The sequence below is a fragment of the Sminthopsis crassicaudata genome, chromosome 3, assembly GCF_048593235.1.
Source record: "Sminthopsis crassicaudata isolate SCR6 chromosome 3, ASM4859323v1, whole genome shotgun sequence".
In the NCBI taxonomy this organism is placed as follows: Eukaryota; Metazoa; Chordata; class Mammalia; order Dasyuromorphia; family Dasyuridae; genus Sminthopsis; species Sminthopsis crassicaudata.
This window is the reverse complement of record NC_133619.1, coordinates 437,691,464-437,708,125: the sequence shown is the minus strand read 5'-3', so window position 1 is coordinate 437,708,125 and position 16,662 is coordinate 437,691,464. Positions and strand designations below refer to the sequence as shown.

The 16,662-nt window shown below is 36.9% G+C and overlaps 1 protein-coding gene and 1 long non-coding RNA gene across 11 annotated transcripts in view; one reads left to right on the top strand and one right to left on the bottom strand.

Moving 5' to 3' along the window:
• Positions 1–16,662, bottom strand: part of WIPF1 (WAS/WASL interacting protein family member 1) — a 158,959-nt gene that overhangs the window by 88,495 nt on the left and 53,802 nt on the right. For 3 of the 10 annotated variants that reach the window (XM_074303057.1, XM_074303063.1, XM_074303064.1), the window contains exon 2: positions 11,894–11,994. The gene's annotated coding sequence lies outside the window, so the exon portion shown is untranslated. Of the gene's footprint in view, positions 1–543; positions 566–954; positions 1,213–1,794; positions 1,933–11,893; positions 11,995–16,662 lie in introns of those variants that run through there. The other 7 variants (XM_074303059.1, XM_074303058.1, XM_074303068.1 and 4 more) reach the window with 6 other exon arrangements.
• On the top strand, positions 1,944–14,917 carry LOC141562845 (uncharacterized). Its single transcript, XR_012488263.1, has 3 exons — positions 1,944–2,030; positions 3,077–3,258; positions 12,786–14,917. It is a non-coding gene; the product is annotated as an uncharacterized LOC141562845 (long non-coding RNA).

Genomic DNA, 16,662 nt, shown 5'->3' with positions numbered 1-16,662 from the left:
AGTCAAACCACAGCCCAAGGCTACATGTAGACACCCCGGGGCTAAAGTGCAGCTATCATGCAGCAAGAGGCAGTCCCACTGCAATTCACTGGCTTGTTTCTCCTCTAGCCATCTGTATAAAGGGCACCATCCACCAATGAAGGATTTGTTCAATGCATCCCCATGGATCAAACTATGGAGTTCTTTTGACAGAACTAGCACAAGATTTCTGCATAAGCAATTCTTGGATTGAATACTTCTACTAATAAGAATTCTCCTATATTCTTTTAGGTTGCTTTCTCCATTATCTTGCAAAATAAAATAGTAAAAAGTATGACAACCCAAGAATTGTTATTAGTAAACATGAAACAATGATCTTATTTTACATCATTGGAATAAAAATAACATGTGAGTCCAGTTTCATTTCTAGTATTCCCTCCCATCCTCAAATTCTTTTTTTTTGTGTGTGTGTTTCTTCCTTCTTTCCTTTCTCTTTTCTCTTTCTTTCTTCCCTCTTCCTCCCTCTCTTTCTCTTTCTTTCTTTCTTTTTTTACTTTTTCCTACCTTCCTTCCTTTCTCTTTTTCTTTCTTTCTTTCTCTTCTTTCTCTCCCCACCTCTTTTCCTCCTTTTATTCTTCCTTCCCAGCTATACAAAGAAATCAGAGATAAAAGAGAATTAGACTGAAACTGCCCTTGTTCTTTTCCCCTTCACCCCAACTTTGGTCATGGCTGCCTCCAAAGCATCCCAGGCAAGTGAATTATTTTTCTTGTCAAACTTTCAAAAACCTTCTGAAAGGCCACCCAACCTCCCTTCCTCTCTATAGTGTTAGTCAGAAATTTCTTCTATCTAACCTAGATTCCTCCTCACGTGGGAATTTAAGCCAGTTTCCTCCTGCTTCTTCTCAAAGGGGATCATACTCAACAGTGTAAAAGACCTTTGTATACCAAAAGATAATGATTAAATTGCCCCCTCACCCATCACTTCTCCAGGCTGAATAGTCTCGAGTCCTTTCAACTTTTCTCAAGTTGGATTTGCCTTCCCTTAATCAGTCCCGTGGCTCTTCTCTGAATGTTCTCCAAGTCCCTCTTTAAATTGTGGAGTCCAAGACTCCCCAAAGTACTAGAGTACTTTTATGAGTCTGATCTCATAGTTTTGACATGCTCTGCTTATTATCATCTGTCAGTTGGCACATTATTATGTTTTCTTCTTAGACTAACTTGCTGCATTACTTAAGTCAGTACTTCCTCATCTTGTTTTTGTGCTATCCCCACCCCCTCTTTTATCAACCCCTCTTTTATCTCCTCTTTTCCCAATCAGAAGCTGTAAAAGAGAAAGAAAAGAGGAAGGCATACTTTAGAATCTTATAGTGGTGGTAGATTAAATATTAGGCTGCAAAAAGCTTTTAATACTGAATGAAATTGCCTTCACCACATCCATTAGCATCATCTAAATTCTAAATATCCCCTCAAAAGACAAGATACTTTGTCAAGTTTTGCTGGTTATACAAGGCAGTAAGAGTGTCATATGCAGAAAAGAGGTGCCTTGAAATGTTATTTAACATTTTTAAGTTTTATGTCTGACTCAACGAGCTTAGAAGTTCTAAACAGGGAAGCAAGAGATTCTGAGAATTTCATTTTCACAGTAATGAGCCATGTTTGTTCCTCTAACAACTTGTGACTACCAGCTTCATCCAGATCCAGACTAAACCTCACACTTAAGCAGCAATAAAAAAGGATAAGAAGAGGGAGGCATTTTAGGCAATAGAAACAGCAAAAGGGTTTGGGTTCTTTTTTTTTTAAATGAAAAACACTGACCTGTATTTCTTTAAATCCGTTGACTAGCCCCACGTTCTAAGGTTCCCCTCCTTTCTTGTAGTCTGTTTCCTGTATATGCTACATGTGACTACACTTCCTCACTGCACCTTGCTCAGCTTGCCACTCAAACTGGCCAGAGGCATGTGATAAAACTCTCAGCTCGTTTCACTCAACACTTTCCTGCTGCCTTTAAAGCAGTGACATACTCGCTTCTCGCTCTCTACAGATCACCTCAGGTAATAATTTTCCTGGTGTTCTTGGGAATATAGTCCCAGAGATGAGCCAGGGACACGGGCTGTGTCACCTATGCAAGCCACTCCTTTTCCTGGGAGGAGGGGAGAAGGGAACAAGAGACAAGACAGGAAGAGGGAGGGGGGAGGTAAAGCCTCAAAGGGCCCCCAGGAAAGCTCCATCTGATTAGGACAGGTTGAACTATTGACAAATGCCAGAGGCAGTCCCAAATACCTCAGGAAAGTTTAGAGACCCTAAGGTGCGCTTAGTGATTGAGCATGCAGAGGGAGTAATGGCGTAGTCCTAACCTATCTCTGGCCACAGGACCCAGACGACTCTGAGGGGAAAATGAGACAGGTGACTTTGCGCAGCCCTGCCTCATTTCAGTCCAATTCACTTGAATGTCATGGCACCACCCTCCCTGATATCAAGGTCCTCCTCAAGAATGAAGGATAAATCAACATCAACAACGACTCCCATGTAGGCAGGGGGCATTTCCAGTGGCCATGATTTGAAGAGTGTCTCTGCACTCCAGACCCTCAGTTCATAAGCTGTTATCCCCTAAACTCTGAAAACACTTCCACCCCGAGCCTTCTACTCAAGAGGCAACACTGTTCCCTCAATCTGTTCTCTTTTTGACCTTCCTGAGAAGGAATGTCCTTCTGTCTTGTGGTGGTATATGCGACATTAGTAACGACAATTATACTACTAGTAAAATAATGGTAACTTTCATTTTTATAGCACCTTAAAAGTTACTTTTCTTACAATCCAGTGGGGTGGAAATATACAGATATAAATTACAGATATTCAAGTGGATCTGTGAACTTTCTGATGATTCTGCTTTTCTTTCCAACAATGCAGATTGCAATCCATCCTTATCTAGCTATCCTGCCTGAGTCTTGTTCAATCTTGATGTAAATTAACCAGAAGGGGCCACTGTGCTGACAATTTGTGGATACCTCAGTCTGGCTAGTGGTTATCTCTTGTTCTCACCACATAACCAGCTTTTTCTGACAATACATTTCTCTGATGACATCCTTCTCTTTTGCAGTTTTTTTCTTTTGTTATCCTCTGCACTGCTCATCCCTTCTGCAAGAATCAGGAAGAGCACAGAATGAGGGTCCAGGCTCAGGCAGCTGATGCTCACACATAGCCAGTAAGTGATGGAGTGGATTCAATGCCAGTTATTCAGACTCTGAGCCCAGTGTCCTTTCCAAGCAGCACCTCACAAAGGTAAAGGAGACAGTGTATGTAAAGTGCTTTGCCAACCTAACTTGTTATGTAAAAGGGAATTATTATTGGCATTGCAGGCATCAAAAAGGAGAAAGAGGCAATGCTGAAACAAGACTAAGATGAGCACCCATGGGACTAGAAAGAGAGATCCAGAGATATTAAAGAGCACCTTGCTCAACCCTTCTTATTTTACAGAAGAAGAAACTGAGTGTTAGAGAGATGAAGTATTGTAGAGGTGAAGTAAAAGGTCCCATAGATGATAAGTAGTAGAGTTGGACTCTTGCTTCCTAGTCTAGTGCTCCTTCTACTCTTTTATCCTTAAAATAGAATGATTCCTTAGTTTGGTTGTGCTACACACATGTATACATATATACTTAAGCACACGTGTACATATATGTATATGTATACACGTATATATTATGTAAGTAAGTAAACATATAATTATATATCACACATGTCCCCCAAATCCAAGTTTCCTTTTAAGCTTTTTTTGTAACAGAAAACTAAGACTTTTGGGTCATTCTGTAAATTGGCTACAGCATTCTACAATAGGATGACTTACAGTTACCTGTGTATTTTGCTACAAAAGGCCATGCCAAGTGAATATTCTCCAAGTAGTTTAGCTAGATTAATGAAATTTTCTTCAAGAGCTATGATATGATACGTAGAATGAATGACTATTTTGATCCCATTTCTTCTGTCCCCTCTACCTTACTGTTTCTCCATCAAAACTCTGAGCTCCAACTACAGAGGAATTACAGAAAGCTGAAGGCATTTTGGGAATAAGAAGCTAGCCCATTCTCCTGACTCTTTGCTCCAACTTTTTTGGTTTCTTATGAGAGTTCAAAATTGAACCTTTTAGATATGGGATGGTGGCCCTCATAATATGTGCATTTTTTCAAGTTAAATTAATCTTTTAAAAGAATGATAAAATTATTTCCCTGTACCCTCCTCAATGAATCATCCCTTGTAACAAAAAGTTAAGCAAAATTCAACTGACATTATGCATCTGTAATGGCCCACTTCTCAAGCATGGAGAAGGAAAAGATGTTTTTACAATGTTTTTTTTTCCTAAAAGGCAAGCATAGCATAACAGTTCCAAGGCCTGAAAATACTAAAAGTTCCCGTATGAATATTTCCATAGGAAAATGTGATCTAAAAAATGTGTCCAGAGAGACTGAGAACTGGATTAAGTGTCAATCCCCTTGAATTCTAGTGAAATGATTGTGTTACAGGCTTTGGACACACCCACATAGAACTGGTTTTACCAAATTGAGAAGTGATGGTTGATTTAATTTAGCTATCAGTTCTAGTCAATTTAGTTAATATGATCAAATTAGTTTTGCCCTCATTTTCTTTAGCTTTAAAAGTAAATTAATGATAATTACTGTCATCCCATGGTCAACAGCAGCAAAGAACTTGCTTGGCAAACTAACAATGTGAATCATATACAAACAAAACAGTTTTCAGAAAGTGATCTTTCCCTCTTCTAAAAGACTTTGCAACATTTTTTTTTAATGGCTTTATTTGATGTGGAACATTTCAAAGTAGTCTAGGCTTGAAAACGCCCCCTACTGACACAGATCAGCAACTCATCTGTAACTTAGAGTCAAGATTATGAATCAATTGGTCTAGAATTAGCTCGTAAATCCATATGGGGTCTCGTAACTGAATGTGGGGGTCGTGAAATTATGATTTATTATCAATACATGATTGATGTGTATATCTATATGCCCAGAGTCATATAAAAACTTCTCAGGTGAAAAAGGGTCGCCCAGGAAAAAATGTTTAAGAAGCCCTGGTTTAGATGGTCTCTACAACCCCTCCCTGCTTTAGATCATGTTTTGTTTGAGGTTTCTGAGGCTCCCAATCACACATTTTTGATGAGGATTTTTAGTCCTCATCAGTGGCAGAACTTGACGCCAAACTTTAAGGACAGTTTCCCCATCCTCTACACCTCTACATAGTACATCTGTTTATTCTTGTCATATTCTATTTTGCCTTATAGTTATTTGTGTATTTGTGGTATGGTGTTTCAGAAAAAACACTAGATTCGAGGAACAAGACCTGAGTTTTGGATTCTGTTATGTCCATCAGCTAGCTATGAGATTATGGCAAGTCATGGAAATTCTCTGGTTCACTTCCAGTTTTTGTCATTTATAAAATGCAGATGATGGTGGGAATACTGCAATAATTATACCTTATAAAATTCTGTAAGCAAAGCATCTGAATGTGAGCCATGACTGTCATTATAAGATTTCCCTGATTCCATGAAAACCCTTCTTTTATGTCTTACTGGGACCTGGAGGTGAGCCTTGGTCTATAACAAGAACATAACAAATGCCAACTCCACTGGATCACATCAAGCCCCCCAAAAAGACTTTGATTATAGATGAGCCTGCTAATGTTTTGTTGTCTGAGGACCATTTTAGCTTTCTCAGAGGATTGTGAGATCACACATTTAGGGATAGAAGGGACCTCTGGACTCACTCATTTACACATGGGGAAACAATTGCTGAGAAAGTTTAAATGCTTGCTCTAAGTCACATAAGAAAGAGGCAGAGCCTAATTTGAACTTAGGCTTTCTGATTTCAAATTTAGTGTTCTTTCTATCTGTCAGTAGTAACCATAAAAAGGTTGACTACTAGGTGATAAACTCTTTTGGCCAGAGAAACTCTTGATCATTTTCTAACGTAGAGGATTTTCAGTCTTCATTGGCAGAGGGAATATTAATATCAATATCAATATTAATGATAATATAGACCTCCTGAAATAATGAAGACATATTAAAATGTTATTATCTTCACTAAGATGAAATCTCATAGGGAGGCATTTATTCTGCTTTATTTACCTTTGTATTTCCTACCATGAGAAATAAAATCCAGTCCAATCCAATAAATATCTATTTTTTAAAAATTAAGATTTTGAGTTCCAAATTTTTTTCTCTTTCCCTCCCTGCCACCTCCCTCCATATACTAGCAAGCAATCTGATATAGGTTATATACATACATTCATTTTTAAAAACATATTTCCATATGAGTCATATTGGGAAAGAAAAATCAGAATAAAAGAAAAATATTGAGAAAGAAAAAAACAAAAGAAAAAATGGTAAAAATAGTAAGCTTCAATACAATGTTCAGTCACAACGTTCAGTCTCCACAGTTCTTTCTCTGAAGATAGATGTCATTTTCTATCCAAAGTTTTCAATAAATATCTATTAAGCATTTATTATGTCAAGGGAGGTAGAATAGGTTTTGAAGATATAGAGAAAGAACAAAAAGAGTCTTGCCCTATTACATTTAATTGTGTGAACACAACATATAACATGTGTATGTATGTGTGTATATGTGTGTTTGTGTATACTTGTTAATTTGAAGTGAGAAGGAACTACCCAGACTGAAGGGAAAAGTCTTTCTGTAGAAGATAGCATATGGATCAAATCAGAGATTCCAAGAGATGAATGTGTACTCCAGGGATGGAGTATAAAAGCACATAGATGTGTTAAACATAAAGGTGCTTAACAAATATTTGTTCTGTATAAGTAATGAAGGCACTACATGAAAATGTTTAAAATAAAGAATTACATTATGGGTTAAACTACCTCAGCACATTTTTCCATTAAGCAATTACAACATCTGTTACATTTAAGCTATGCCTTGTATGGAATTTTTATAGGTTTTAAGAAAATGCCTTGTAATTTTCCCTCAAAGTCCTTAACCTGGCATCTTGTCCATTTAGTCTTGAAGAGATAGTAAAAAGAAAAACTTTTGGCTTGAGAAAATTTTTATTTTCCTCTAAAACTCACCCATGTGTACCAGAGGCAATGGTCATACTTTTAAATATATTTTGCTCCTTAAAAACTCCACTAGTATGAATTATATTGATTTTTGCTTTTACATCACCTCCTCTTCTAGTCAGAGAATTGTCTTTTGTAATGGATAAAAAAGAGAAGAAAAAAAGCTTATTTCATTGTTTAAATATTTCATTCTTTAAACACTAAGAAACCACAACTTTCCCCCTACAATCAGACCTGCTCAAACTTTACTCCAATCTAACTATTCCGAACTGATCTTAAAAACCGATCATTGAAGGGAGAAATAAGATTTTTTTCAAAGTTATTTTAAATTCACCACTTGAATGATTTTAGGTCTTGCTGCCTCTTTTCTGCAAGACCCTGGGAGACTGCAGTAATATAGTGGGGAAAGTTCAGGTTAACCCTGAAGCAGAGCTGATGTTTTAATCTTCTTAGTATGAAGTAAAACATCATTTGCTGGTTAGTAAGAATATTTATTACAAACAAAATATCACATGGGACTTGTCTAAGAGAAATAATCAATTAGAGGAGAACATGGCAACATGGGTCCATCCAGTCCTCTGTTTCAGCCTCCTTAATCCTTCTGATCTCCATACATTTTTGATGACATATATCTATAGAGATTGTTTAGAGAATCACAGTGAGCTGATCTATCACATCCTAGCATCCACATTTCACACATAGGTCAGATATATACTAATGACACCCATTAGGCAGAGTTTGGCTGCTGCAAACAATGTATTCTTCTAACACCTTCAGAGGAAATCCACTGCAATATTTATCATATTCTCTTTATCTCTAATATAGAGACATTTAGCTCAAGTTTGTCAGCTCTCTGTCTAAGAACTGCTTTGGGAGAGGGAATGTCTTGAAAAAAGGAAGCTTACACTTATTATCTGGACATGCAGATGAATATTTTATTGTTTTATGTTCTTCTGCTTCCCTGTTGTTTCTGGGAACATATGATCTGGCTCCCCACAAAGATTATAAGCTCTTTGAAGGCTTTATATTTCTCTTGCATCCCCTTAAGTGACTAACACAGTGTATGTGTAGGGTTCTTACTGGAAAAGTTAAAGATAGTTTACATTCAGGCAGAAGCACAATATATAATTAGTATTTAGAAGAAATCAGAACTAGCCTCTTTTTGCTTAAAAAAGTATAATACATAAACCTATCTTAGCAAAGGAACAATGGAGCTACAGGGAAGGACACCTTGCTAACTGGTGAAGTCAGAGTTCTTGTGATCAAGAATGACCAGTTCATTATTTTGATCAACACAATATGGCTATCTACAATAGCCATGAAACTATTTCTTTTCTTCTGGAGTCAGAAAGAACAAGAGTCAGAAACTTTGTGGAAGAGGTGTGTTGCCCATCTCCATTCACTTATTCCCTTGGGAATTGGTAGGGGGTGAAGGAGGTGGAGGAAGAAAGAAACAGTAATAGTGGATTTTTTTTTAGTTGGCTGTGGTGGATTTTTAGTTGACTGAGCAAAAAGGAAAACTGATAGTCTCATGACCAAAGCAAGCTCTGAAAGTCCCAGGGAATACTCCCAGAATTCCATGACCCCAGCAATTTAGATGTACAGGAGATTGAATGTAATTCTCACTTTGTAGAAGGAGTCTAATAGTAGGATAGTTTTGTACTCACTATATTTACATTTGAGTATATCTTTCTCTACGCCTCTGGGCCACTAAGAATCACTTTATATCCCAATGATTCATTGATTTAGAACTAGATGGAAGTTAAGAAGCCCTCATTTTATAGATAAAATTTTATAGATTTTACAGACGTATTATGTGACTATCCAAGCTCATAGAAGTCAGTAATATAATAAAGATTTGAACCTGGGTCTTTCAACCAGAGGCAACAAGTCTAATCAAAGCATTTTTAAAATTCCTGTTGTGCGCCAGGCACTGTGCTAAGCAATGGAGCAATGGAGGTGGGGAAAAATTAAAAAAACATAACAAAACAAAAACAAGCCCCTCTCTGCTGTCTAAAAGTTCATAATCAGATGCAGGGAAAGAACATGTAAGTAACTATGTACAAACAATATTGTTACAGAAAAAACTTGGAAGTAACCTCAGGGGGATGGCGGAGAGGCAGGGAAAAACTTTTTTTTTTTTTTTAACAAAGTTTTAATCATTTATTTCTGACACTTTTCCCTCTTCCATATTCCTCTTGAAATACATAATGTCTTTTTTTTCCCCCAGTGAATTTCTTTTTCTATTTTTTAATTATAGCTTTTTATTTACGAGATATATGCATGGGTAATTTTACAGCATTGACAATTGCCAAGCCTTTTGTTCCAATTTCAGGGAAAAACTTCTTAAAGGTGATTTTAGCTGGAATTTGAAAGAAACTATGGAAGCCAGGAACCAGAAACATGGAAGAAGAAAGTTCTAGATATAGATGAACAGCCAGTGAAAATGCCTAGAGTTAGGCAAGGAAAAGCAGAAAAAAAGATGTGAAGAACTGTAAAAGGAGACTGGTGTCAGAGAGTTCATGGAGGGACATTATATGCTGGAAAATTAGGAAGGTACCAGGCGATAAAGGACTTTCCAGCCAAATCCTGGAAGTATCAGAGAGCTATTGGATTGGATTGAATAGGACAGTGATGTGGACAGACTTGGGTTTTAGGAAGATTATTTTGGCAGCTAAAGTGGAGGATGGACTGAAATGAAGAGAGCCTAGGAGCCCACTCACCCCATGGTGGTAAGAGAGAATGGGGCAGTGCAAGAGATGGAAAGCTTTCCATTGTATACTGAATTTTATTTCTTGAGTAAAAATCATAGAATTATTTAACTGCTCAATGGGATGAGCCGAAGAATATGAACATGCTATCCCCCAAAAGTACTACATAAAGAATTTGGATTGAAAATAATGCTGCTGACCTGTTGCAAAGCTTATGATAATCATTCCAATCTGCCTAACAAAAGAGTAGCATAGTATAATTAGAAATAGGAATCCCCAATATTTTACTAAGGAGATTCTTTGCATTTCCACAAAACTTTTAAATTACTGGAGTTGGAAAACACTTGGCACTCATGTCCTTGAGAGAATGGTCACTGTTGGGGCATACACACATATGTGTATGTTTGTGTGTATGTATGCACATGTACTTATGGAGACAGCAGTGACCCAAAGGATTTTTCACAGTTCCTTGTTGGGAATCCAAGCAAATCATAAGAATGTGTAAGTGTGTGCATGTGTGTATGTGAAAGAGAAAGAGACACAGAGACAGAGACAAAGACAGAGAGACAGAGACAGAAGCATAGACAGAGAGACAGAGAAAGACAGAAAGAGAGCCAGACACAGAGAAGGTAATAATATCCTGCTTGGTGATTTTTGGTTTTGAAGCTTACTGATACAGCCCAACTTATTTCACTTTTATAACACACAATTCAAAGGGAAGATGATCTTAATAGAAATTAATGATTTTTTAAACCTCATGCACATCATGCACAAGATATTTGCAAAAGAATTTTGGGGAGGCACACCCTTGGCTCTCAGTATTTCAAAATGAGGGTCAAATGGAAGCCTGAATAATTGTTACTCCACTTACCCTGGGGGAAATTTTGGAGCATTATGTCATGCTGGAGGCTCTTCTACATTTCTGCAAACTACACATACAACATTTTTGAGCCTTAGAGAAACTGCAGGGAAGTTGATGAGATCGAGAGCTTGTTCTATTGCTGAAAAAACAGGGTTTACTGGCTAGATTTCTTTTTAAAGACCAGTTCTTAAATCAAAAGCGATCTGATTCTATTTGGCCACCAATAGGTCCTAGGTCAAGCCCCATTTTGTCATTGATTGGGTTCTGATGGACTCAAATTGAATGTAAATAGCAGTTATTTCTGTTTTGGTCAGAAATCCTAAGAAACTTCTCTTTCCAGATTCATTCATTGGCTTATTTATTTATTTAGTCTCTCTCTCTCTCTCTCTCTCTCTCTCTCTCTCTCTCTCTCTCTCTCTCTCTCTCTCTCTCTCTCTCTGATCTAGGTGAAAGAGGCCTCAATTGCTACTTAGCCTTAATCACACTGAATGGGTGTGGCCTCAGTCAAACAGAGAGACCTTAGCTTAAAAAGACCAAGGTCTCCCATTTCATCCAGGGCCATCTCCAGTCATTCTGATCTATATCTGGCCTCTGGAATCTATATCTGGCTTCTGGATACATTACAGCTCTGGAGGAGAAAGTGAGGCAGGTGACCTTGCACAGTCCTCTGTCACGTAAATCCAATTTATTTTCATATCATGACATTACATCCCTGTTGTAGGGTCCTCTTTGAGAACAAAGAACAAACAATAACAATAACAACTTTAAAAAAGCAAAGCAAAAACCAAGATGTCTATAGCAAGGAATTCTGCAAATCCTAGGCCCCTTGGCACAAGGTGGTCACAGGGCATGAGGAAATAAGGTGCCTTTGGTGGTGAAGCAGCCAAAGCACTCATAATCTGATGCAGGAAGATCTGAAATCAAGTCTGGCCTCAGACACTTGGGTTATATGACCTTAAGCAAGTCTGACTTTCTCAATTTCTTCATTTGTAAAATAGGGATAATGATAGCAAAGTTGTGAGACTCAAATCAACTTCCCAGACTTGTAAGCATCAAATGAAATAATATTCATAAAATACTTTATAAATCTTAAAGCACCATATAAATATTAAGTATTATTATTAATACATTCCTTCTATATATCTACTTCAGTCAAAAGAATAGCAGAAAAGTGGGATTCTAATTGTATATGGTAGGGAAAGAGAATGTCATAGAAGAATGAAACTTAAATTTTGAGTCAGAAAATCTGTATTTGAATAGATTTACCTATTTGACTTTAGACAGGTCACTGTACCTCTTCAAGCCAGTTTTCTTATAAATAAAACTGGAATCTGTGATCGCCAAGTCTCCTTTTGGTTCTGAAATCCCTGAAAGAACAAAGAAAGTGTCACTCAGACATTCAACAAACATTGATGAGAGGTTTGCAAAGAAGTTTGTTTCAGAAAGTACATGAGAATTTATAGACATCAATATTTTAGAAAGAAAGCTGAATAATCATTTATTGGACATGTTTTAGAAGGATTTCCTCCTCTAGGTAGTTTGGGCTAGATAACAATCATGACATAGCAGATGAATTAACCAACATTTTATTAGGAGTTGGCTGTGTATCAGACTTGGACTAAATACTGAGGACACAAAGAAAAGCAAACATGGTTTCTGCTGGGAAGTGAGGGAGGTTACATTGTAATGGACAAGATAACATATAAATAAACTGGTAAATACAAGATACATATATGATAGATGTCAGTACCCTCAACAGTAAGGGAAATCTAGACGTGGGGAGGGTTTGGGCAAAAACTCTCACCATGCACAGAAGTGCCCACATGCTACTTTCTAGAAATGCTCATGAGCAGGAAACCTGTCCTCTGGACACTGAAATCTTTTCTTCCCTTCACTTGTCTTTTAGGTGTCCTGATTAAGTGTATGGATTAAACTGTTACATTACAAGGAAAGTTCAGTAAGAAAGTAGCATCACAGGGCAGGGGGAAGAAATGTGAGTAGTAAGCAGTGGGGGGGGGTGCCTCAAGAATCTTAGTCTCTCATATCACACATACATAGAACACATTTCAATTATTTCATTCCTATACAAGAGTGACTGAGGGGATAAATAATTCATCCCTTACCTATTATACTAATAAAATTTGCCTTTCTCTTCTAGGTGGAGCAGTAGATAGACTGGACATCCAAAGTCAAGAAAACCAGAGTTCAAATCTGGCTGTGTAACCCTGGGCAAGTCACTTAACTCTGTTTAGCTCCGTTCCTATAAAATGGGAATAATAACAGCACCTACCTCACAGGGTTGTGAGAATCAAAGAGAATAATATTTGTAAAGCACCTAGCCCAATGACTGGCACATAATAAGTACTATATAAATATTTATTATTGTTATTGGTGTTGTAATGGCATTGTATTGTACTGAAACCATTACAGTCAGATATAAGCACATCTTTTTATCTGAAAAAAAATTGCTGACTTTTTTCTCACTTGCTTTTCACAACAACCCTAGAAAATTTCCTCTATAGGCATTATTATCCCCATTTTACAGATGAGGAAGGTGAGGAAAGTGAGGTTCAAAGAAAAGACATGACTTGCTCATGATTATCTGGAGAGGAAGACTGAGATCTATATTGACTCCAAGTTTAGTTTTCTTTTTAAAATATAATCCTACTTCTCTGTTGGTTAATTTTCTTTTGATGCAATCCATTTATTGGAGGGCAATGAGTGAAAAGGCATTTATAGGGATATGTCTCATTAATACCAAGGCACACCAGTTATCCCACTTGTCCTTGGATTGTGTCTTTGGATGTACAGATGATGAGAAATAGGATAGCTGAACCAAATGCTTTTTTTTAGGAAACAAGACAAACTTATTATGCAAGACTATCTTTCAAAATTCAACTACTGGTTAAGTAATCATAGGCGGAAAATTCAAGTTGTAGTTTATGTCAGCTAGCCTATTATTTGGCTCTTTTTTGCTCAACCCATTCAACTAACTCTACACTGCTTGCAATTTGCTTCTGGAAATAAACTAGGAAGCTTTGTGAAAGAGAATTAAAGCCTTTTACTAACAAGGGTATTATTTAAGTAAATTATTACTGCACACTTCTAAATATTACCCTAATGGTTCTGAAAGAGTTAACAAGATCCCCAGTGTCTAATTTACTACCACAAACTAATTTATACTCATAGAGGACCTGGGCAACTATATATTTCTGTACCTAATATTACAAATATATCTGATGAAATCTGATTCATTGGTTGCCTTTGGGGGAGAGAGGTGGTTATTTTCATTTATTTATTCTGATGCAATTGTACTTTAACATCTGTGGTAGTCTGGTACCTTGACACCATTGATCTGCAAGGTCGTAAAGGATCATGTCTGGGACAGATATGTGATATGTTGAATAGAGGACTGAGCTGAAAGTAAGGAAGATTCATCTTCCTGAATTCAAAGCCTTCCTCAGACATTTATTAGCTGGGTTAAAAGCCACTTAATCCCATTTGCCTCAGTTTCTTCATCTGTAAAATGAATTGGAGAAGGAAAAGGCAAACCATGGCAAACCACTCCCATATCTTTGCCAATAAAACTCTCAAATGGGTCACAAAGAGTCAGACAGGACTGAAAACATCTGAACTAGAAAGAATGCCAAGACAAGTTGAATTACTATTACTATCTTGAATGCCACCTACTTTTCTTGGGTTAGGGGAAGTTATTGCTTATGCTATAAGACTGAACTGTATTGCCATTTCAACTAAGCGAAACATTTCAACTAAAAAGTGAACCAGTGGAGAACACAATTTGTGTGAAAATATCACTAAATATGAAGTAGTATACAATTTTTCCTTTGCAAACGAAATTCATTTTAACCTAGATCTATAAGCAAGTATAATGTTGTGCAATGTATAGTGGAATGAGCACTGATTTAAAATCCTGTTTCTGGTACTTTCTTATATGCATGATCTTGAGCGTCTGCCTGGGTCTCATATGGTCATCTGTAAATTATGAAGTATAGATTAGATGATCTCTAAAAATCACTTTCAAAACTCTAGGGGGATCCTATGAATTCCTATAATTCAAATTAAACCTGTGCTTCCATGAGATCAACAATTAAATAGATTACATTGCACCAACACAGATATAATCCTGGGAATTGTTATCATAGTCTGGGGTTTTTAATCAGTGGTCTGTGAATTTAAAAAACTTAATATTTTGATAACTATTTAAATATAATAAGTTTATTTTTTAATCCTATGCACTTTATGTACATTATTCTGAGCTCATAGACTTCACTCAGCTTCCAAAGAAGATCATGACACAAAGAAGACTAAGAAACCTTGTTTTAGGGTCTATTTGGGGGTTGGCTTAATGGATGCCTTTGTATTGTGTCCTTTCCTCATGCTTCAGTTGACTACATTAATTTGTAACTTGAAGGAATTATGATTATTTCTGCCCTCACAGTACATCTTAAAAACTATTGCCCTGTTAAGTTAAATTGCTCACTGGGCTCCTTTTGCTAAGATGCTAAAGGCTGTACTTTGCCTTTTGTCAGCACTTATATCCACAAATGAGAAATACAGCTTTGGTCTCAGGAGCGTGAGTCTAGAGAGTACTTCTGAGGTTATTCTCCTGACATCATAACATGATGAACTGTAGTGGCAAAAAGGGAGCATAGAAACCAACTAGGCCTTAGGATATCCAAGATTGCAGATCTAAAAAAAAATATCTTGCAAGTAAAAAATATACTGTTTATAAATAGGACATTGTGCCCTGCAGAGCATTAGGTATTGCTTTGGAACAGAAAATGTTGATTTGTATTCAAAATAAGACAGTTTGCTACTGTACTTATCTCTTCCTGATGGTACAGCATAGATCTGTTTTCAAAGATCCATTTTTCAAAATTATCACTATTTCAGGAATAGTCTCCATTAAATATGTGCTTTGTGATGGTGTGGAAGAGAGGGAAACATCTCTCTGCTCAATGCCACATCCTCTGGTGCATCTAGTGGGCTGTCTGGACTTTTTGCCTTGCCAAAATTCTAAAGCCAACTTCTGTTTGCCAACCTCCTAAATTATAAAGGCTGATTTTATTGGTTTCAGTTTTCTATTTGGCTATCAACATATATACTATACCAGAATCCTAAAAACAAAGACAGGAACCCAAACAGACTGGGAAGTCTTCCAGAAATGAAAGCGTCCTATATTCATTCATAGATGAGCTATCGTCCTTATCTTTGCTTAGCTATGCCTGAAGATTACTACTGAGGAGGCAATACATTAAGAAATGTCTGGGCTAAGTGCCCAAACTGTCTGGGTACTATCACCATTCTATTGGAAAGAGACAGACACTTTGCCTGAGAATTGTGGAAAGTCCATACGAAAGTATTCTGCTTGATAGGCATTGCCTACTGAAGCAACTTTTTCATATTGGAAAGCTGGGAAGCTGGGAATGCTGTTTTATGGGATGGGTAATCTAATAGGTGGGAAGAATCATCAGTTCTTCTTACCTGGATTCCAAGTCTAGACCCACTCAATGATTTTACTAACCTACTTCATTTCTGAACTTGTGACTTACCAAAAACTCCAGAAGCATGACCCAGGGTTCCCAAAATCCAAAGATAGTCACATAAATTCACATGCATATTAAATGCATAACAATTGGGGAATGGCTGAATCAACTGTATATCAATATAATGGAATGCAAATGTTGAGTAGTATGGTAGAAAGAATGATGGATTTGGAATCAGATATACTTAGGTCCTAATCCTGCCTCATATAACACTAGTTAGGTGACCCTGGGCAAATTTGTTTCAGTTTTCTCATCTGTAAAATGGAAAGTTCAGACAAGCTAGAATTTCTAAGGTCCTTTTCAAATCCATATCTATGATCCTGTGAATATTATTATGCCCTAAGAAATGAAATGAAAAAATTAGGAGAATTTGGGAAGACTTATATGAACAGATACAGAGCAAAAGAAGAACTAGAAGAACAATTAATATAATGATCATAAAGATATAAATGAGAACAATTAAAGAAA